The 23,374-nt window shown below is 36.3% G+C and overlaps 1 protein-coding gene across 48 annotated transcripts in view; it reads right to left on the bottom strand.

Moving 5' to 3' along the window:
• ZBTB20 (zinc finger and BTB domain containing 20) overlaps positions 1 to 23,374 on the bottom strand; it is a 780,465-nt gene that overhangs the window by 409,978 nt on the left and 347,113 nt on the right. For 6 of the 48 annotated variants that reach the window (XM_086676292.1, XM_086676297.1, XM_086676278.1 and 3 more), the window contains one exon: positions 4,251 to 4,339. The exons of 37 other annotated variants lie outside the window; for them this stretch is intronic. The gene's annotated coding sequence lies outside the window, so the exon portion shown is untranslated. Of the gene's footprint in view, positions 1 to 168; positions 2,187 to 4,250; positions 4,340 to 12,587; positions 21,749 to 23,374 lie in introns of those variants that run through there. 5 more of the 48 variants (XM_086676318.1, XM_086676321.1, XM_086676319.1 and 2 more) reach the window with 3 other exon arrangements.

Below are 23,374 nucleotides of genomic sequence, written 5' to 3'. Positions count from 1 at the left end.
TCAGAGAAAGAGAAAGCAACTCTGCATATTCACAAAACTTTCACTTATTTCTAGAATAGGAAAACGGAGAGATCATTACCAACATAAGAAAGGAGTAATAATATTATTAACAATGATATTAATACAAATACTTGGGATCCTAGAACATGTTTTATCACAAAGATTCACCTGTATTAAGGGAGACTCCAGGACAAGGAGGTCGTTAAGGTTATATTTCTATCTTCAAGATTCAGCCCAAGTCAGACTCTCCGGAAAGCTGTAAATGCTCTCAGAACAGACCTTAGTAATGAGATTGGAACGAACGCTGGGACCGTGGCATAAAAGCATCTTCCTGTCCCTTGTTCTAAAAGTTAACTATTAAACCATATGTTGTTCATCCTGATTTGTTTTACTCAATTCTAGAAACAAGGACACTCTGATCAGATTGCCCTGGGCAACTGAATACCTCGTGAAACCTTTTTGAAGACAGTGTTCTTCCCACCAATGCTACCGAAAGGGCTTCTATCATCAGACTATCAATTCTGTACTACTGGTGAAGGATGGAAAGTATCTTCTTTTGAAGAACAAGTTCTTTCTCTCCCTGAGTTTTCTGTTTTTAGTACACTTAACATTTTAATTACTTGATCTCCCTACCCACCCCCATTCCCTTTTTTCTACTTTAGTTTATTCTTTTAATTATTTACAGACTTGCTTGTCTGGACACTTCATTTTAGTAGAACTTGGTTGATTTTTTTTCAGCACCTTTTAGTGGAATGCAATAATAGACGCATAGAGAAGGAATTGGTCTTAATGGTATTTTTAGTTTTCTTTTTTTTTTCTGTGACACAAATCTTTTCCCCTTATTGATTTTCCCCCGTGGACTGTCCACTCTACAGCTTGAAATGGCTGCAACTGTGTTTGAAAAATTGGTTGTTAGTCACTGTTCAAACCATTTTTCAAAACAGCTCTTGCGAGCCCCATTTTACTCTGTTTTAAGGACAGTTTTGTTAGGGCTGGTTTCGTTTTCTTTGAGGAGTCATGCTGGCAAAGAAACACAGTCTAGAACTTTGCTTTTAAATGTGGTATGATTGGGATTATAACCATATTGAATCTATATTCAAAATATATTACATTGAGTCTGTGCAGCTAAAAGGAAAAAGAGGTCATAAGTCTTCAGTATTTTTCATAAAGATGAACACCAAGGGATGCAAATGTTAAAGTTTACCAAGCACAACATGATATCTTGCTGTTGGAAAGATATTTTCTCGTGCTCAAAATTCGTTATGGAGTGGGGGTGGGAGGGAGGGGTCTGTGTGGTTCAATCGGTTAAGCATCCAACTCTTGGTTTTGGCTCAGGTCATGATCTAGCATTTTGAGAGTTCAAGCTCCACCTTGGGCTCTGTGCTGACAGTGCAGAGCCTGTTTGAGATTCTCTCTCTCTCTCTCTCTCTCTCTCTCTCTGCCATTCCCTGGCTCTCTCTCCCAAAATAAATAAATACTTAAAAAAATTCATTGTGGGAAAGGTATCTATATGAGGAATTTTCCTCCATGTCTTTAATACTATCTGTGAATATGCCTTATATCTATGTAATATCTATGCAAACAGCATGAAAGGAAGTCCATTTTGAATACAGCAAAAAACAGCACTTTCCTATGCTAATCTTCTAAAATAGTTAATTTTCACTTGTATTTCCAGGACTCAATGCTCTCCAGAGAAGAATAAAAGTTGAAGAATTTGGGGACCAAGAGAAAGGGTGAAAATAGGCAAAGGTATTCAGCTTCATAGAAAATGACAATATTTGTTTAAAAACAAGATTTGGGGCCAAGTTTGACAGTGATTATTGATAAATGCATAATATACCTTGCTGAATCTTCAAAAAGTGAAAGAATAAAATACCTACCTCATTTCAAATTTAGAGTAATAAAACATGGTGAAGACACATACCAAAATTGGCAATGGCTCAAGTTTGAGAGAAGGACATTGAAACGTTTGCTGTGACTGGAGGAGAGGCAAACATGAGAGACGCAGCCTGGGAAAAACCTCATACTGTGCAATCCAAAACTTGGCACTGGACAATAAAGTTTTCCTATCTTTCTTTTCAGGGACATATCTGAAGAAAGATGATTCCAAGGTTTTTGCTATTCTTTTCTCTTTTCTTTTCTTTCTCTTTTCTTTTCTTTCTCTTTTCTTTTCTTTCTCTTTTCTTTTCTTTCTCTTTTCTTTTCTTTTTTTTCTTTTCTTTTCTTTTCTTTCTTTCTTTCTCTTTCTTTCTTTCTATTATTATTACTATTATTATTATTATTATTATTATTAATTATTTTAGCTAAAATTTCACTCCAAATTCTGGGGAAATTTCAGGAGCTCCTCTTAGAAGAACTGACCCAAATGAAGTAAGTGGTTGTAGTACAATAATACACTAAGCCAATCTATGCTAACCCCCAAGTCCTTACTCAAAGCAATGTCTCAGGGCTCAGAGTGCAAACCGGCACCTCATGGTCCAACTGCACAAGGGCAAATTAGAAAATCAGGCCTAAGTATTACCCTGAAAAATAACAATTTTCAATCTGAAAGGGAGTCCTACCAAGTCTTTACTGTATGCAGAAACTGTGGCTAAATTATCTCTATTTTCATTGACTCTATGGAAAAAGCAATGTGCCTTTTTTTTTTTTTTGGTATGTATTTTCCAAACTGTAAACTGTAAAGAGGCATCTAAAAGTGGTATTAATGCTCAAAAGAGAAATATATAGATTGACAATGAATGGATTAAATATGTATTAAGTGTTTGCTTTAAAAAAAAATGCTGGGGCGCCTGGGTGGCTCCGTCGGTTAAGCGCCGACTTTGGCTCAGGTCATGATCTCGCGGTCCGTGAGTTCGAGCCCCGCGTCAGGCTCTGTGCTGGCACCTCAGAGCCTGGAGCCTGCTTCAGATTCTGTGTCTCCCTCTCTCTCTGCTCCTTCCCCATTTGTGCTCTGTCTCTCAAAAATAAATAAACATTTAAAAAAATAAATAAATAAAAATAAAAAAAATTAAAAAAATGCTAAACATTATGGTACTACTACTACTAATCCTTCCAGAAAGTTGGTGGGAAAAAGGTCTATGGAATACAATTGTTGACAATAACCAGCAGATTTTAATTTTAGCAAAAAAGACTAGGACAAGTCACAGAAGGCTTTTCACCAGAAGTCAAAAACCCTTGGTCTATGCACCACCCATTTTAAGCTCCGGTTTCTTCAGAGCTAGTAATAACTTGTCTCCTAAAGCCAAAGGAAGCACTCCAGAAAGCTGCCTGGATTCATGTGCCTCACCCTCTGGAGATCCAGTGAACCCATATCTTGGGGTTCATATTTCTATTAAAATCATAACGCAGTAAAATCTCATCGCCACTTTGTTTGCTTTGATGAAATTGGCCATGCCCCCAATTAAATTATACGATAACCTTCTCTCCCACTCCCAACAAGGTAAACATAAAACCAGGCACAAACATTTGGTAATGGAGAAAGGATGGATTTCAGAGTCTTAGAACCTTGAGTTTGTATCCTATTTCCACCCTTTAATAAGTCATTTAACCTCTCTAGGTCAAAGTTTTCTTACCTATTAAGTAAAGATAATGGTACCTATCTCACAGGATTGTTTTAAAAATTAAAAGTAAAATGCTTGGTGTAGAGAGGTCACTCAATAAAAGGCAGCTGAATCACTGCCTGCAGTAAATCCAGATAAAACATATTTAGGCACACTATTGCTCTGTGAGGTACATCTGGTATCCACGCTACAAAATCCATCAAGACGAAATAATTTGATCATTTTAACAATACTCTTCAGAGATTCTTTTTTTTTTTTACTCTTCAGAGATTCTTAAATGACATTTCCCCAAAGCCAAGACAACTTAGAGTTACATAGAATTGTTGCATTTAAAAGGGGGCTTTATTCAGTTCATAAAATAGTGTATCTAGTCTTGTCCCCCCAAATCTAGGATCATAGAGACCATCAAGCGCAAAAGATAAGAGAGACGTTTTAGAAAACCAGGCTTTTTAAAAACTATGGCAGGAAATGACTGCAGCTGATCAGGATGACAGGAAGTGCCCCCCCCCCCAAGTCAAAGCAACGTGGATTAGAAATCTGCCCTGCAGATGAAGAAGGATGGCATGACACTCTAAACACTTGCAAGGAATGGAGGAGGAAAGAGCAATATTGAGTCCCAGAAGACTGTAAGTTAAAAAGTGATGGAAACTCTGACTCTGAGGTGAGAGGGAAAGGCTCAAGAATACATACCTGTGGGAAGAAAAGCAGTGAGAGCAAAATTCCTAGGAACTGAGAAGCAGTTAGGAGTAGAATCCTTAGGTGGATGTTCCAAGGTGGTGCTAGCTTCAGAAAATACAAATATTGATGGGTTAAATCAGGACTGAGGAAAATATAAAACCAAATATGGGCAGCTCGGAGGGAAAAAAATAGGCAGCTTGGGACTCAACTGTCATCACAATTCATTTGTGTTTCACATCCCACTGTTTGTGACATTAACAGAATTTCGAATTTAGCAATGAACTATTTTTGTATCGTGAATCTCTGCAGCCATTTTCCATATGTAGCTACCACTGCAACTAGCAATAATAGCCTTTTGATCTTTAAAATACTTCCAATTAATACTATTCAAATTAGGGGTCACCCAAGAATTTCTCAAGTTAATTCACTTTTTCTCCTATTTGAAGCGGAGTGTTATCCCTGCTCTTTATTTGCATCAAGTCCAAATTATTTGACTATTTTAGTAACAAATTCTTTAGTGGCTTTTGCTTTTATTGTCATTTTTTTTTCAAAAGATAAAGTTAGTTTTTAGATTTTTGAATTCTATTTTCATTTCACTAGAAGAGCTAAAGTAAATTTTGCATTTGAAAAATGCAAATGCTTTTGCATTTGAAAAGGTAAAGTTTATGCATAGAGTTCCTACTGTGTGTCAAACATTAAGCAAAACAATTGTAAGTATTAGTATTTTTATATTAACACGTATGAATTATAAATTTATTATATGATGAATTATATTCATTGTACCCAGGACTGTTATGTTTTCTTGTTGTCATTGCTGTCACTAGTGGATATCATTTACTGAGTTACCCATTATGTTCCAAGAGCACTTGTAGGCACTATACACCCATACCATGGAATGAGCCCACTATTGCTCCATTTTCCACTTGAGGCCTTAGACCCAAGAAACAGCACATCCAAGAGCATGCAGTTTGAATGGTAGAGGCGATGACCAAAAACATGGCTGTGCAGGTATGGAACCTGCATTCTTTTTCACTATGTACGTCTTCCTTTCATACAGAGGCAGGCCTACAGTTTTAGAAAGTTACCATAAAGTGTTGTCAAGATTGCATACAACTGCTTTTTTCTAATACATTGTTATTCCCTTGTGTCGTCATTCTCTTAAAATCTTTTTTGCATTTCCACAGAACATCTACACTGATGTGCACATGCCTTTTCTTATAAAATGTAATTCAATTTAAACAATTCTTTAAGCGCCTACTATGTGGTGCATGGTAGGCTAGATATCTTTGCTCACTATCATGTTAAAATGCAGATCTACAATGCAGAATCTTCTCCTTCCCGAAGATGCCTCTTTAGCTAAAATTGTCTTTCTCATCTTTTTCAGCCACTGATGGTATAAAGAAATGTAGCACTGTGTGAAAAACATGAGCTTTGGACTTAAAAGTTCCTTTTAATAAAACAAACTAGTTAGTCACAAATTGTTGAAACAAAATCTGTAACATGAAGGTCATTTAAGGCAGATTTAAACATCATTTCTACCTAGAAACAGAAAATTAGTCTGCATAATGTCATTTATCTACTGAGCTAAATTATATTATAATTTTCAGCTATAAACCCAGATTCTTAATGTGTGTCGCAAAGATGATATCTCTGACCTACCCCTCCCCCCCCAGTAGGAAACGTGTTTTGAGTTGTTTTGTCAGTAGTGATAATGGAGTTGCACTGGACAAAATATATTTTTGGCAACTTTTCTTGATAATGAAAATAACTGTAATAGTAATAATAATAATAATAATAATAATAATAATCAGCATCATAACAATAATAGCATTTGTTGAATACTCTACTATGTGCCAAGTACTGTGATTAACACTTTACACACACTATCTTATTCGGTTCTGAAAATATCTCACAAAGTCATTAAGTATATACTGTTGATAATCCAATTCAACAGAGAAACACACTGAGACACAGAGATGGTCAAGTAACCTGCACAAGACTACACAGATGGAGAAACAGAGCCAAAATTTGAACCTAGTGAGTCTGACTCTCACAACTACATTAGGTAGGGGTTAGAGCAGGTGCTCTGATATGTGTGCAGGAGAATACTGCATTTGTGCCAGTCTATCTACATCAATGAGAATGGGATCCAGCTGGTTTATAAGCCCAAATCTGAAGACAGCGAACAGGAGTTACAATTCGAGTTGCTGCTATTCATACTGCCTGCTAATTGAAATGCTCCCTTCTGAGACGACAGTGGCCGGTTGGCATAACCCTAGAACATAATACATGTTCAAAAAAGTATCTGCTGATTGTTAACAATGGTTTCTCTAGGTACGGAGTTAATAGGTGATTTCCCTTCCCACCTTCTTTAAAAAAAATATGTTGTCCAATTGTCTAAAATATTTTCACCAAGGGCATATGTTACTTAGGTGATCAAGTGAAAAATTAGAGCTTTACTTTAAAAAATTCTTTTTGTTTTGTTTTACTGTTAGATTGTTAGTCTCAGTTAAAACATGACTCCCTCTGGGAAACCTTTCCTGTTGCTCTACTCTGATCTATTCTAGGACAGTACTCCTTACTCTGTCATCCATAGAACCTTATCAAAGCTACATACTACTGCTAACTGTCTTTTCTACCGTTAGTCCTGTGAAGACGGACCCCAGAACTTATTTACCTTAATTTAGACCCCTGGGCATCTAGGGTGACTTGCATTCAGTTCATTAAAAACAAACAGACAACACAGAACACACACACACACACACACACACACACACACACACACACCATGAACAAGCAAAAAAAAAAAAAAAAAGAAAAAGAAAATGAAAAAAAAAAAAGATCTTGTGGTTGACTGCACACTTTTTGGTCCTTGCTTTCTCCCTTTACATTATGTACCGGTCTCCCTAAGAAAAGGCTTCCCAGAACTAGGAGTATGCTGAATTGTCTTCTCTGTTTATGAAGTTTATAAATGCATTAAGGTAGATGGTAGGTAGATAGGTAGGTAGGTCAACAGATAGATTCACACACAGATTCATACAAACACATTATGAAATATCATGAATATAATTGAAAGTCATGGCAAATGCAGTAGGCAAAGTCTCAAAAATGAAGCATATTTTTTCATATTTATATTACTCTACATTTTACATTTAGCAATTTTACTTTCTATCACTAATATCCTACATACCCTAATATAAAGTTCATGAAGGTGTAAACTTTATTTTATTCACCACTGTATCTCTGGTTGTTAGAAGAGAACATGAGCTAAATATTCAGTGTGTGTTTTTAAAAAAGGAAGAAAAAACGATATAGAAGTTCTCACAATAGTTCTCATATTGTTCTGGAAACAATAAAAGGGGCGGGTGTTTTCAGTACTCTTCCAGAAAAACATGAATCAGCAATGAGATTGCAAGCTCTCATCCTGTTCCTCAGACCCAACTACCCAATTTCTTCATGGACAATATGTCCCTGCTAGCCTACTGATACCCAATTCTGAGACTTGGGGGAAGAGTACTAGGTGAGAGCAGCTTGAGACCCTCCATAATTTGCCCTGCCTACCAACTAGAGAGGCTGCTGCCATATAGACTCCAGTATTTCCCACCCATCAGCTGAGCCCCGAGAGGGGCAATGGAAACAGACACAGATATCCTCATATTGTCAGGTACACTCACTAACGTATTTCTTCCCTCCTCTCAAAGAGTATAGTGGTAACAAATCACTGAGTGGCGATGGGAGAAATGGAATTAGAAGGTCCCAGTGATACCTCCCATCTCACTCCTGGGGGATACAATCTCTGCTGACAGGGAAGATGGTGGACCCTGTAAGCCTCACTTATGTTTTGCAGTTTCCAAATTGTAGCAGGATTCTTCTATATGAAATTGCTGCCAGCAAATGTATACTTATACTGATATGATACAATGTAAATCTTGAGTTTTGCTCAAGAGGAGATTCTGTGGCAATTCATACTCACCCTAGTATGGAGAAGAAAATATTCTAGTGATAATAAATTACCCTAGATTATGAGTTTTTGCAGATAACAGACTTTCCAGTTCCTATACATCTTTGTATGTCTAGTATCCAGAGATACAACATATGACTTACCATATAGTAGTTTTCAACAAATGGTAGCTAAAAAAATTAAATAATGTTTTATACAACTCTGAGATATGGCTTAAAGGGTTCAAAAAATGCAGAGTTTTTCTAAGCTTGATCTTTCCAATTTTATTAGCAGGTAATCATCACTTATTAAATTGAACATGCATTAGTGTTTTAGTTAGTGTTAATATAATAAACTCTCATAAACTGTGGTATGGAAATCCTCCCATTTTATGCTCATATACCAGAAATTTTACAGTCAAAATCTCAAAACACTGGTTTACAAACTGAGTGTGCATAGCTAAGCTAGGTAGCTTTCTAAATTATAAATCTCTGGACTCCCTCCTCAGAGCTTCTAATTCAGAAATTCTGTAATGAGGCCCAGGAATCTTCATTTTGACAAGCAGCCTAGCAAATTCTGATACAGGCGGTCCTTGGACTATTACTGTGGGTTGAGTTACAAAGATAATGTGAAAAAAAAATCCTTATGCTTCACCTTTTCAATATGGAGAAAAGACTAGCCTATTCAATGTGACTTAACCATCAAATTTACCTGTGAAAAGACCAGGCAGTTTGCGAAGACTTTTGAAAATGAACCAGGGGAGGATGCAAGGGCAAGAAACATTACATTGTAAGCTAGAAGAGTTTCCTCTGAAAACTTGACAAAGATTGGCAGTGAGCTTAAAGTAAAAGGGGAAGAATGTCAGCAGGGCAGCAGCGTTTCATGACCAACTTAGGGAAGCAATGTTGATTCAAGAGGTTTATTTGATAAAATGTGTTTTAATGGCTATTATAAATGCTGGTGCCTTCCAAATCTTTGGTTTACTAATAAAATATACATGTACATTTATATGAAATAATTTTTAAAATTCCCCCCTTAACTCCCAATTTGCCATAAGATCTTGGTCTTGCCAACATCATTGCACTAATCATAGCTTTTTTGCTCCCCTAGAAACTCATCCTCTAGGATTGAAAGGAGATTAGTCTACTTCTCCACACATGTCCCAGGGAAGGTATGGCCTCTGCCTCTGTCCTGGCGTTTAGGTCTCCACAGCCTATAATTGTTTTCAAAAGGAGTTGTCTTACCAGTGAGTTCTCTAAAAACTCAGGGTCGGTCATTTTTTACAAGCTCTAGCAATCAATGAGGGAATTTATTTTATATTCTTATGAACGTTGGAAAACCTGTCATGGTTTTCTCTTTGTTTTGGCTGCAAGGAAGTTTAAAGACAAATGTATAGCACTTCCCTGAATGTAATTTGTACGGTGACTTCACTCCTGATTCCACTTTTATGTCCTTGCCCTTGTTTATGGTTTTGTTTTGTTTATCGTTCTTATCTACTTCCAATTCATAGATTTCACTGTACTGTCTATTTCGTTTCCTTTGTCAGCCATTTTAATTCCCTCATGGGAACAGGGAGGCAGAAAGAAATGAAGAAAACAAAACAAAAAGTGTGTGTGTGTGTGTGCGCGCGCGTGTGCTAGGTGTGTGTGTGTGTGTGTGTATATATATATATATATATATATATGTATGTCAAACTCACCCAAAATTAAAAAAAAAAACAACACAAAACTAGCCCCCTGAAATAATGGAAATATTTTGTAGTCTTTGGGCTAAGAGGTTCAGTAGATTATTTGTAGGATTGCAATTTAGGGAGGCATAAAATTAAAATATCTCTGAGAAAATCCATATGAATTTCAACATAGGTATTCTCAGCACCACAGCATTGATTCTGACATCCCTCAAGAACGGAAAGCCAACTATACCTGTGTTAAAATATGTGTGTTCAGTCTTTAGACTAACTGTACATAAAAAGTCCTAGGCTTAATCTGCCTAACAAAGTGCACAATTTTGAAAACATGTTGCTTTTACAAAATTTTATACGTATACATGTAATAATATGTGTGTATACATGTAATCTACTTATAGTATTTACACACATTTTATTTAGAATCTTCAAACCAAACACCTTAGTCCTTTACCTCCATTATTATTTTCTTTTAATTAAATAATTTTCATTAAGCAAAGGGACTGATAGGTCATCTCAACACCAGTAAGTCAAGTTGGTTTCTGCATTTCTTATAATAATGATCTAGCTAGTCTCAGACTGATTTTAGTAAAATGCAGGTAAGTTAAAAGTACTCCTACTGGGCACTAGACACCTTAACACTGATACTCATCTTGATTTGTCTTTATGTGATGGCTCTGGGCTGCAATGCCATTATGTTTGGGATTTCAATGTGATTTTTGTTCTTATATTAATTTCCAGATCTCATATCCTTCCAGATGCCAAAGAAACATAGTACTACCCTGGAATAATGTCAAGTTATGCTCATTTTAGGGGGCTTCCCCCCAGCATGGGCAACCAATAGCTGATTCATACTTTCATTACATCACAATTAGATTATAGAAGTGCTCTTTAGTGTGCCCTCTGCACATCTCTTGCAACTCATTTGTAGATAGTCCAGAAGCTAGCAGCTGGACTTCGTTTCTGTTCCAGCAGTCACCATTTTATGTTTCTCCAATTCACTGAGAGTTTCACTATTGACAAGTCAACCCCAAATTCCAAAAGGCACTTAAATTTAGTGGGTTAAATCAGAGAGAAAATATTACCATTACCTTCCCATAGATTCATGTCACTTGACTACACTTTGCCAGGCATTCCGTACATATCAAAAGGGTGTAATGATACTATTCGCCCATAAAAGACTCATGAAAATACTTAGCAAAAGTAAGTGGCTGCAAAACACTTTTTAAAATCAAAGCGCTGTAGATTTTTTTTAATCTTGCATAGAACTCTGGTTCAATTTTTGAGCCTTTCCAAGTCCTCATAATTCTGTGGTATTCATAATAAAGCCGGCAGATGGTTTAGTCTCTGAACATATGCTTTAAATGCCCCCTTTGCTATTCCAAAATAATGGACCAAATTGTGCCCTCAAATAGTCACAAGAAACTTTAAGGAGGAAATATGAGGACAGAAGGTTATCCAGTGGGAATTAAACCTTAAAAATACACATTTTCTAAACTTTCTTATGAGCTCTATTCTACATACAAAGACAAACGATACTTTTTAATAAAGTAAGATATAGTAAGGAAAAATCCAACACAATATTGCATAGTTCAAGGAATAGATTAGAAGGTAAAATACAAGTTTCTTATATTTATATTTTAAATTTCTCATTCTCTAAAACTTTTTGAGTCATCTGATCTAATTTCTGGGTGATTGCTAGATTTTCAATTTTTATTATTATTCCCACTATTATTACTATCATGTAGATGTTGTATCATTAAAGCACTTTGCAATTATTAATTAGTTAATTTAGTTTAAATTATGTTTATGTCTTTGTTTTAAATCCATGTTATTCATAGTTATTATAACCCTAAAATGCTGTTTCGCCAGCCAATTATTCTCATTTCAAAAACAGCTTGTTGTCAATGAAAGCACATTTTCTAGGTTTTCACAGAATATAGAATTTACCCTCAGTGGATATACATATTTTGATAATGCTGTTCATATAAACTAGCTATACTTAGCAGAGTATCTCTGTTTCTTACTGCCTACATTTTATACGTGGAATGAGACTTTATTTCTATACTTATATTTTGATTCATTTAAATTTGGTTTTGAAATAGCCTCTAAACTAGTCTCACTTATTTCACAACGTCTACAAAACTCAGTAACGTGATCAACATTTCAGATAAAAAGAGCACATAATTGATAATAAGGACACTTTTGTTATTACAGAAGGCTGACGTTTAACTAACTATTCCAGAACTGTAATGTCCCTTTCGAAATTCTGAACAAGGACTAGCCTGGTGCAAATGCACAACTGAGTTTACTTCAAAAAATAAATGCAATCGTTGTATCCAAATATGTTTGGGACACTGTTAAAACAGGTCATAATTAAATGTTGAGAATAACTAAAGAGCCCTAACTCAGGAGATAATTTTATACAGGTATCCACAAATACCGGAGCAAAGTTTATAACTATTATTGGGGCAAAATATTAACACATATCCTTCTGCTGATAAAGACATAAAGTAACTCTAAGAAAACAGTCTCTCTCGTTTCTCTAACTTTCACCGTAAATGCAGCACTGAAACTAAATTCTCAGTCAACTTAGAAATACACTGAGCAGTATTCCAATAAACAACAAATTGATGTTAAAAGCCCACCAGATTAAAAACTCCCCCCATCTCTCCCTTGCTTCCCCTTGTTCTTTCACTTTCCATGCACACACAATCACACTTACCTGCACAAGTCTGAAACATCAGCCTATGTATTTTTTTTGAAATGTACTCTGTACCGATGCATTTTTCTGTGTTTCTTTCTAACCCTCGGGAATGTTAAGAATTTAGGAAGAGAGCCACAGCTTAAGAGAGCAATTATTTGCCAGTAAATACTCAATTTGCTTGTCCTGTGATTTTTCTTCTAACTTGCATATTCAATAATCCGTCCCTGACTGCGTCACGAGCACAAAAAGTCTTTTCTCCAAAGGAGAACACTTTCGCCAATCAACCTTCAGCCATGCCAGGGCACAGCTCGTCAGGGTGATTTGTTAGCTTTAATTAATAATTCCTCACGCTGGCCATTTTAACAAATAACACAGTGAGACTGGGACGCTAAATGGCTATGATTCAGGCCGATAAAACTACAGTGAAAGGGGGTGGGGAGGGGTGTGGGGGGGAAATTCAGACGCCGTTTATAAACACCTCTAATCATACTCTTTCAGTTTACAATATAGAGGACATCTCAGCTGAATTACCACGTTATGTCCACCAATTTGTATTCAGATGGGAGCCATATGTTCCTCCACTTTATCTGCTAAGGCCTCCTCGGTGCCAATGCATTTCGGGCAGACAACATTTACAAAAGAGGTCTCTAGCCTCCAGATTGCAAAAGTTTACTGCAGGGTGAAGTTGAGAAATCAGACATATAAGGCACTTCTCAGTGAGCCTGCGTAACAGTCTAGAAACACAGAGGTAAGAGTTACGAGTGTCAGATACTCTCTTATTCTGCTGTCTGACACTGGGCATTTCACTTAGTCTTTTTAAAAGAAATCTCATACCTCATCCTCAAAACAGTGAATAATAATGGCTGATTTGTTCATGCATTCCACATTTATTGAATCCCAACTATATGCCAAGCACTGTATTAAATGCTGAGAGTTTTTTATGCAAGTAAGACTTTTCTAGTGAACTGACACAACCCTTGTTTTTTTTCCCCCCACATACAGATAATATGCTTGAACAAAGCCACCAAACAGCATGCAAATAAAAAAGATTTGTAACACTGTCTCTGTGGTTCCATCAAGTAATCAGTACTTGATAGCACACCTGAGTCCACGTGCAAAAGAGACGCTCAGACTAAAAGCAAAGAATATGGAAAGGTAATTTTTTTCCCCCAAAGATTAGAAAATTTCCCCCAACGTGACTAGAACACTCAGAAACATATCAATCTCTTCATAAGCAAGTTAAAACATTCATAAGCAGTTGAAAAACATGCAAAGACATAGGAAATTTTATTCGTGACCCTAATCTAATGTGTGTGTATGTGTGTCATTGCAAGTTCATTAATTTATTGGATGCATATTTATTGAACACCTACTTTATGCTAGGAACAACTAAGTAGTAATACTGGATATCTAGATATTAAAAAAATAATAATAACACAGGCTTTGTCTTCAAGAAACTTACAATTTAGTCACTAGACTCTAAAAGAAAAAATACATAGCTAATGTGAAAACAGAATAATACAATATAGCGAGAGCAGTGATACAAATATGCATAAAAGTAGGAAACAGAGCTCCTAGAAGTAATATATGGACTATTCCTAATGGAAGAGTGGGAATATCACTGGTAGGAAGAATATTCTAGGGAGAGGCAAACCTTTGAACCCTTTCTAAAACTCTTACTAGAATTAGATGACCAGTTAGAAACTGTGGTATTTAAAGCATGGTAATTTCAGATCCATAACAGCAAACATTTCAGGATTTAAAAATAAATTAACAAAGGAAAAAAAGCTCCTGCAAACTATAATATCTTGACGTCATCAGATAAGTATGCAGCATCTCCAGGACTGGGACAAATAGTGACAATACATGTCTTTCTTACTTTTAATGTGTTACTTTCAGTGAGTTTCCGTTGGGTCAGACAAGTAGGAAGCATTCGTGACACACACTGCCTTTTTGTTTCGTCCAGGCCATTTATCTTCTTTTACTGTACATACTTGGACAGCTTCTGTTTTCATTGTACCATAAGATAAATCATATCTACATGACTATTAAAGAGAGGGGAAAATCTATATCCACTTGGTGGTCACACATACAACTCTAGTCACAAAAGGCAGGCCATACTGTACTAAGGATAAAAATCTTGAGGAAAAGAAATGATACTCCCAACTCCCCAAAAAGGCTCTTTCAGAATCAATAAGTGCTTCTGCAAATTGTGTACGATTCTTAATGACATTGAACGTTTTGTTTTATATTAAATTCAAAATGTGAGGCAGTAGCCAGAATACTGCATTTGCCAAAGATCAGTAACACATAGTCAGTTTAAAGAACTGATAGCATGTATTCATCCATTCAATAGATATTTATTGAGCTCCTAGAACTTTGGATATATTACCTTATTTAACCTTCACAATGTTATTATGAAGTAGGTCCTAGTACCATCTACGTTTAACAGATTATGAAACTCACAGGTAGCGAATCTGGATGTGCACTATGTGGATTCATTCTAAATATGAGACCAGTGTCACTAATACCCACCGAAGATCAGCTCCATTACTTTATAGTTACATAGTCACACATGTGTTTATGTTATTATTTTTATTCTAGCAAAATTAAGGTGGTTTTAGGTTAATTTGAGAATTAAACTAAACTCTAACTACTGAGAGGCATGTCTCACAAAATAAGACTGGAAAGTAGTGTTTAGGGTAACAACAAGCTAGTAGGCTGCACTGAGAGATTAACTGACAACAAGCTCAATGTTTTAGGTGATAAAAACCAGCACCAAAAGCCATATGCCACAACAGCCCCCTTCTCCCTTATTAAAACTCCATAGACTTGTAGAAGATAATGCAGAAACTTGTCCACTTTTAGAAGCAGAATGAGTGAGTGATTTTAAAAGAGGAGAAGAGGACTTTAAGTCAGAATGGCTTACGTTTTAATCCTAGCTTGGCCACTTACTAGCTTTGTGTCCTCCGTCAAATGAAGTAGGTTGTCTGGGGCTCCGTTTTCTCATCTCTAAAACGGTGTCTTGAGAAAATTAAAGGACATGGTGTACATAAGGTGCACCATATAGAAACTAGGTCCTAAAAGGTGCACAATACATGGCATTTTAAGTATCCAAAGTTAAAGCTTATCAGATACAACTTAGACATACTATATCTGGACTATCTAAGCCTGCCTTAGACAATAAATGTAAATAAGTCTTAGCTAATGCAAATTGGAGTTGGTAATCTGGCAGAATATCCTTTGAGAATGTTTATAATATAGCCAAATGGTTGTGTTTAAGAAAACAGCTGACAGACAAAATAGAAGACATGGGAATTTACCAGTTAATAATAGAAAAAAAATCCTACGTTTCCAAGTGAATAATACAATAAATATTACATCTTATTTAATGGAGATGGAAAAGCTTCTTTGGGATTCACTGGGGAAGCCACTCCTCAGCACAATCACACGCTCTCCTCAGATAACCCGACGTTGCTAACTTAACCAACCACCAGCGAACAACCAGTGTTCTCCAACTCCAGGCACTCTGACGCCCTCTCCACATACTTTCTTCTCTTGGACCTTGATTAAGTTCGGTCATCTCCAGTTTCTGACTATTGGAGCAAATATTATTGTTATGTTCCACACACATTTATTGATGGTGATAAAGCTGGTTCTCGGTGAAATGCGGTATTTCTTCATGGAGGAGTCATTGGAGGGGCTTCACACAGGCTCGTCTCATTTACTTGAAAATGTATGTAAAGTTTCTCCTTTGGGTATTTCTTTGGGATAAAGGACTTGCTAGATGCTGCATAATTGGTCCTTACCCTATGGCCTCTGGCCGAGATCAAGTTTGTATGGGAAAACTAGCAGATGAGTTAGTGAGCATAGGGAATGCCTGCACCATACTCACCTGGGCAGCCAGAGCTTTCTAGAATCTGCTCATTTCTCAGCTGGAAATCCTAACTGATAGGGAGTTAAAGTATAGAAGATTACTTCATGTGCTCTTTCCCTAGACTGGTAACAATGACTTTAGTGGTAACAATGACAATGAATTTTGGCCTGGTTGGTTCCCTCCTTCTTTATGAACTGCTTGAGTCTTCGGCCTTATAAAGGGAAATTTAATCTTTTTGTTGAAAATGACGACAAGCAGAAGTTATTACAGAAACATTTCAAAGTAGATGCTATTTGTATAAACTTTTCCCAAATAAATCCCATATACTTAATACTTTACAAATGTATACATTTTTGCATATGTATATAAATACCGAATTCTTAAATGTTTTACAAAGTGACAATTAGATAATGAAGGAGGGGGAAGATGATTTACTTTGTTTCAAATTGAAATTTCTGTCTAAACAAAGAATTTTAGAATTCTAACATTCTGTAACTGTTAAATGTTGATCAATATATTTGGCTTACTAAGTTGAGGTTAAAAACCTTAAAGTTTTTCAAAAGTTTCTAGTGCCTGGAGGCATTGCTTCCTCAACGAAAATCTCCAACTTTCACAAATGTGAAAATTGGGATTCCCTGAAGGAGAAAAATGTTTCTTGTCAGAAAACTAGTCATGGCTAGTTCAGAGTGAAGGAGTCTGAGATCTTATCAGCTTTCCTGTGACCTTGCTATGTGATTTGCTAAAAGCCATTTAATATCCTCCTATGTCTCAATTTTCTGTCTTCTTATCTATATTGCCTGAATGACATTAAGAGGACAATGTGGACCCAATATTTTGATCATCCCATAGAGCATGAGCTAAAACCCTAAACTTCATAATATCTGAATGATACTACCAGTATCAAATCGGCAGACACTTAACACCCTGCACAATCTTAAACAACATATTTAGCACCTCAGTGTCTCTACTTTTTCAACTATAAAATGGGTAGTCATGTTTACATTGTCCATCAAACAGTGTCTTGAAATGGAGAAATGGTCTCATAATCTATTAAAACTTTCAGCAAAAATTTCATACAATGTCTACGTTTTGACCAATATCGTCAAGCCACTAAAAGTGATTTTCAAATATAGTAGAGAATTTATTCCAAAATACTGAGGCATACAATGAAGTAAATGTTTCCAGATACTTATGAAACAAGCCTATGAAAAGATAGGGAGGAACCCTTTTATTTGTGTGGCCACATTTTATGATAGATCCAAGACCCCAGGAATGAGAAAACAGAATCAAGGAAAGCGATTTTTAGCAGACTGGTGAATGATATAGAAGATAAAATGTATTCACTGATGGGTTGGCAGAAATGTTATACATGTGCTTGGAGAACCAGAACTGTTTAAGCAGCTTTTCCTACTTGGCAGAGCTGTGTTCCTGAAGTGTCCCCTTACAACCCCCTCCCACCTCTCATTTTTTGTCCTACAGTGCCAGGTGGGTGCAGTGATGACCAAAGGGAGGGGTAAGACAGAGTCACTCACTGTGGCAGGACCCACTCCAAGGATCAAAGAGCCGATCTTGCTATGCCTGCCAAAACCGGAGCCTGCCGCAGAGGGTAGCTCAATGGCATGGTACCTTGGGAACCCCAGGGGCTGCTCCCGGTAGGTCTGCACCTGGGGGTGTGGGACGACTACCTGCTAAAAGCTGAATGTGCACATTTCCTTACCCACTCACGGCGTTTGATTTCAACACGATGCTGTGCTAGTAACAGGTTTATTGAATGTTCTCAGTAGGATAGATCCTATACACATCACAAAAAAGCATAATTTCTTTCTAGTCAGATTTCACACCTTATAGGATTCTAAGGAGAACTCGGATTCTCCTACATTAGTGGGTAAAGTCTTGGGCAACTAGTAGTCAAAATAATTCAACTTCCAATATTTTTATCACCTATATATTAAAAACATTTTTTTAAATGTTTATTTATTTTTGAGAGAGAGATATAGAACACGAGTAGGAGAAGGGCAGAGAGGGAGACACAGAATCTGAGGCAGGCTCCAGGCTTTGAGCTGTCAGCAGAGAGCCTGATGCAGGGCTCAAACTCACAGACTGTGAGATCATGAGCTGAGCCAAAGTCAGACGCTTAACCAACTGAGCCCCTCAGGTACCCCTATCAGCTATATTTCTTTAGTTTACATATGTATCAGGAGAAAATTATACATTCATACCTCAATTATCCAGCAAGCTCATATTCACTTATAGGCCTGTCTCCATTTAACATGGTAGAGAACCCAGAAAAGGAAAATAGAGCCCTTGAAAACTTAAAAAGATGTTATAAAATATACACTGTTGCCCAAATTCCTCTTTACACATCAGTGAGACTTTAATTTAGAACCAATACATTCTTTAATACACAGTAACAATTCTTGGGACTCTCCATTCATGTTCAATGGGAAAATGGGACACTTCCAGAAGAAAGCACAATGGTAACTGTAAGCAATAACCCCTCTGTATCTCTGAATGAAGAGGAAACAGAGAGAGGAGGGGAGGGATGAAGTATCCAAGGCTGAGAGCTATGTACACCTTGCAAACATGTTTATAATTGAGTCTCTCAAAAACCAATGTGATAGAACTTGATACATAAAAAATAATGTTCCTAACTGTCATGGGTTGAATTGTGTCCCTTCAAAATCGCTATGTTGAAGTTATAATCCCCAGTACCTTAGAATGTGAACTTATTTGGAAACAGGGTCATTACAGATGTAATTAGTTAAGATGAGGTCATATGGGAGAAGGGTAGTCTCCTAATTCAATATGACTGATGTCCTTATAAAAAGGGGGGATTTGGATATAGACACACACAAAGGGAGAACACTATAAGAAGATAAAGGCAGAAATCAGGGAGATGCTTCTACACACCAAAGAAAACCAAAGATTGCCAGCAAACCATCAGAAGTTCGGTGTGAGGCACTGGACACATTCTCTCTCCCAGCCCTCAGAAGGAACCAACCCTGCTGACAGCTTCATCTTGGTCTTTCAGCCACCACGACTCAGACACAATACAGTTCTGTTGTTTGAGACACCCAGTTTGTGGTATTTTATTTTAGCAGCCCTAGGGAACTAGTACAATGATGATGATTGAGGAATCGTGATGTAAATATTAAACCATGCTCTGAACACTTTAAGAAGATTGAAAAATAGAAGATTGACGGCAAAGAGAAATGTCATTAATATGCTTTAAATAAATAAATCACTTAATGTTTGAGTGGCATCGAGAGACTAATATACATGGAACATACAGTTTTTAACTTTTGCTAATTCAATAAAATGTTGCCACCTTCACTAAAAAGACAAAGCAACGTGCACTCCATAGAAGACACCAAAGAAAGACTCCCCAGCCTCTAATGAGCATTTCTACTAGCCAGGTTGATAAATATTAACTTATCTTTTTTTATTCATTTAAAATACATAGCCTAATGAGGGTGGGATGGTTACCACAAGAAGTTATCAGTACAGAAGAGGCTGCCTACATAGAAGGGAACTATTAAGAAATGGAATTTGAGTTTAGATTGAAATTAACAAGTATTCATGCAGATAAGAAGCTACACACATTTCTAAGTATGGGGAAAAATGGGGGAAAATAAGGAAACTGAGGCGAAGGAAAAGTGGAAACAATCGTGAAGAAAATATGAAAGAAGGCTAGCTGGTATTGAGACTAAAACAATCTAAAATGGGCACAGAAAATGATAAAAAGTCCTGCAGGTGGTAACAAAGACAAGAGATAGTAGTAATCCTGTATTCTGAACAGGAAGAAAGTTAAAAACATCTAGTCCAAGAATTAAGCTTTCTTTAACACTAGTGCTCTGAATGCTTTTGTGTGAATAAGAAAGACTGTACCTTGATTTTTCTTTAAAAGGATTCAGTTGTGGAATGGAAACTTTTTTTTTTCTTTAAGCATAAACTAAGCAGTTATGGCAGGTAGGTCAAGGAAGAAATAAAATACTTCATGGACAGGAAGCTATAACTTTCTACAGTGTTCCCTGGAGAAGTTACAAAAAATAAAAATAAAAAATAAACAAGGATAAAATAGGACCATAAAGTTTGTTTGTTGTGTTAAAAAGCTTTAAAATCCTACCTCTGCTAATTGTTCTTAACATTTTATTCAGCCAATTATCAACTTAATCTGGGAAAGAAAAATCAACTTGACTTTTTGACAGCCAAGTCAATCCAACTGGAAAATTCAAATCCTACAAGAACAGGGTACAGGGAAAACTCTGCACAGCAACATTTTCAACTGCCAACAGAAATCCATAATAACAATCATCTTTTTCTTTCTTTCCCAAGCTCATTCTCTCTAAAAAAAAAATTAATGATGGTACAGAGATGTTGGATGAAATGAAAAAGTGAAGAGAGCTATTCACTCTTTATGGTAATAGAAAGTTGTTACTCAGGATGGTCAAAACTGTAATCTTTTTCTTTTCTTCATAGAAGCTGGAGCTGTCCCTATCTACATCTCAAAAATAAGTCAATTATATCATTAAATAGAAGAATTACAGTTTAATTTCATCTATTTTCTATGTTAAACAATTCACACATCAATTTAATTATTTGTTTTATTTTATTTTTTCCACTGGGGGAAATTTTAAGCTTAGGTAATTATGTTCAAATAGGGAATGAAAATGTTGAAAAGGAAGGTGAGGGATATTTTTTATGTGGGTATTACCTTTTCTTTCTACTGATTTCTGAATGCTTTCTGCTATAGAAATTGCCTTTTGGAGAGATTCACTACTTCTGGTGGATAGGAAAGAATGCTCTCCAAACTGAGATGAGAGTAAAATGAATAAATTCACACCAATGGGAAAATAAATGAGAAGGGGATGAGGAAAGGGATAATGTTATAGCATTAAAAAAAATGTTTTTGGCCCTTACTCAAAGTAGTGCTTACTCAAACTTTCTCCTCTGAAGAGAAGTAATTGAAAAGAGAAAGGGGAAGGAAGGAAGGAAGAGGAAGGAAGGAAGGAAGGAAGGAAGGAAGGAAGGAAGGAAGGAAGGAGGGAGGGAGGGAGGGAAAGTAGTGGGGGAGGGAAGGAGGAATGAAGGGAGGGAAAATGATTGAGTGATTGAGCATAAAAGCAAGAAAGTAATAAAGTGGAAAAGAAGGAAAGAAAGAGAGAAAGTCACTAATAGAGGTACTCTCTCATCCCTTTCTTAGAGGCTGGCCCTCTAATCTTCCTTCCTCACTACCTACATGATCCAAATGTTTGAGACACAACTGGAATAGTTGAAAAGGCAGTGGAGGATGAAAATTTCTCTTTTCTTTTTTTTTTTTTTTTTTTATTTTAAACATTTTTTTTTTTTTTCAACGTTTATTTATTTTTGGGACAGAGAGAGACAGAGCATGAACGGGGGAGGGGCAGAGAGAGAGGGAGACACAGAATCGGAAACAGGCTCCAGGCTCCGAGCCATCAGCCCAGAGCCCGACACGGGGCTCAAACTCACGGACCGCGAGATCGTGACCTGGCTGAAGTCGGACGCTTAACCGACTGCGCCACCCAGGCGCCCCGAAAATTTCTCTTTTCAAGTAATGTTCACTTAGGTACAGAATTTGAAATGCACTGGGTCCAAGTGTTTTTACGCTCATGTGCCCTTTTGAGAATAAAAAAGTTATGATCCTCTCCAAGGGAGAAAGAAAGGACATATTTACAAATGCATATAAAGTATACATAAACATATTCATATACATACTTATAAAGTACATTTGCATACATTTTCAAAGGGTTCATATAAATTCTGAACTGATCCCTGCATTCCAATCATCCATTACTTCAATGTAAAGATCTATTAGCTCTAGAATCAGGACCAAGACAAAATAAATAGGTGAGGATAGGGACATGGAGAAATGGGAAATAAAATGAACCAAACCAACCAACGAACACATCCATAAAAAGGATGTCCCTTGTCCCCAAGTCAACTTTTAAGCTTTTGATTGTTTTCATTATTTTTGGAACTTAGAACAGAGAAAATTATTACTTCAGTAATGGACTATTTAACAAAAATAAAGATAAATATAGAGAAACATCTATAATGTTATAGTGATTCTGTATATTTTTAATCATTAATTTTACATTCTTCCTGTTAATTGCCTTTGGTAATGCACTGACATGTAATACTGTTCTGATTTTGAATATTAGCTCTAACATATACAATAGCATTGAAAACCAGTGCTACTTAATATTGGGAATAGCAACTCATCAGACACATAAGAAATGACATGAAGAAGACCTGGTAATGAAAATGAAAAAAAAAAAGGAATAATAAACTAATTTTAACATTTTAATTAGACTGTACATATTTGAAGACAAAGACCATGCCATAACTGTAATAGTGAGGATTGTTTACATTTGTTTAAAACATAATAATTTTCATAGTATTTCATAATCTTTAAATGCCTTAGGGTATCTTTAACTCATCTGACTTGAGTACCAACACTGGAAAGTAAATAGGAGAGTTATCTTTATCTTATAAGTGAGGGAACTGAGGTTATAAATGATTAAATGACATGTTTAATATCATATATGTAACATGTGGCAAAGCAAAGACTTACAACCCCAGTATTTGGATTTTTCTGCTGTCCTATATTTCACTCAAGATATGTTCATCACACATAATTTATGTGTTAGGAACTTAATGTCGCCTTACTTTGAAAATGAGGAAAATGCTTTATACCCTCAAATGAGTTCATATCCATGACTTTTGTGTCGCACACCAGGATTTGGTGGATGCAGTAGAGTGAAACAGAAAGTATATTAGCTGTTTTAGAGGTGCAGGTAGATATATTTAAATGTATATTGAGTATATTATGGAAAGTCTCTACAACTGACATGTGTATGTGTGCGTCCATGCATATGTGTGTGGAAACTAATGTGTATTTATTTAT

The sequence above is a fragment of the Puma concolor genome, chromosome C2 (genome assembly GCF_028749965.1).
Source record: "Puma concolor isolate L17-30 chromosome C2, mPumCon1.1.hap2, whole genome shotgun sequence".
Classification (NCBI taxonomy): Eukaryota; Metazoa; Chordata; class Mammalia; order Carnivora; family Felidae; genus Puma; species Puma concolor.
Note: the sequence above shows the minus strand (reverse complement) of the source record. Positions and strands in the feature narration are given on the sequence as shown.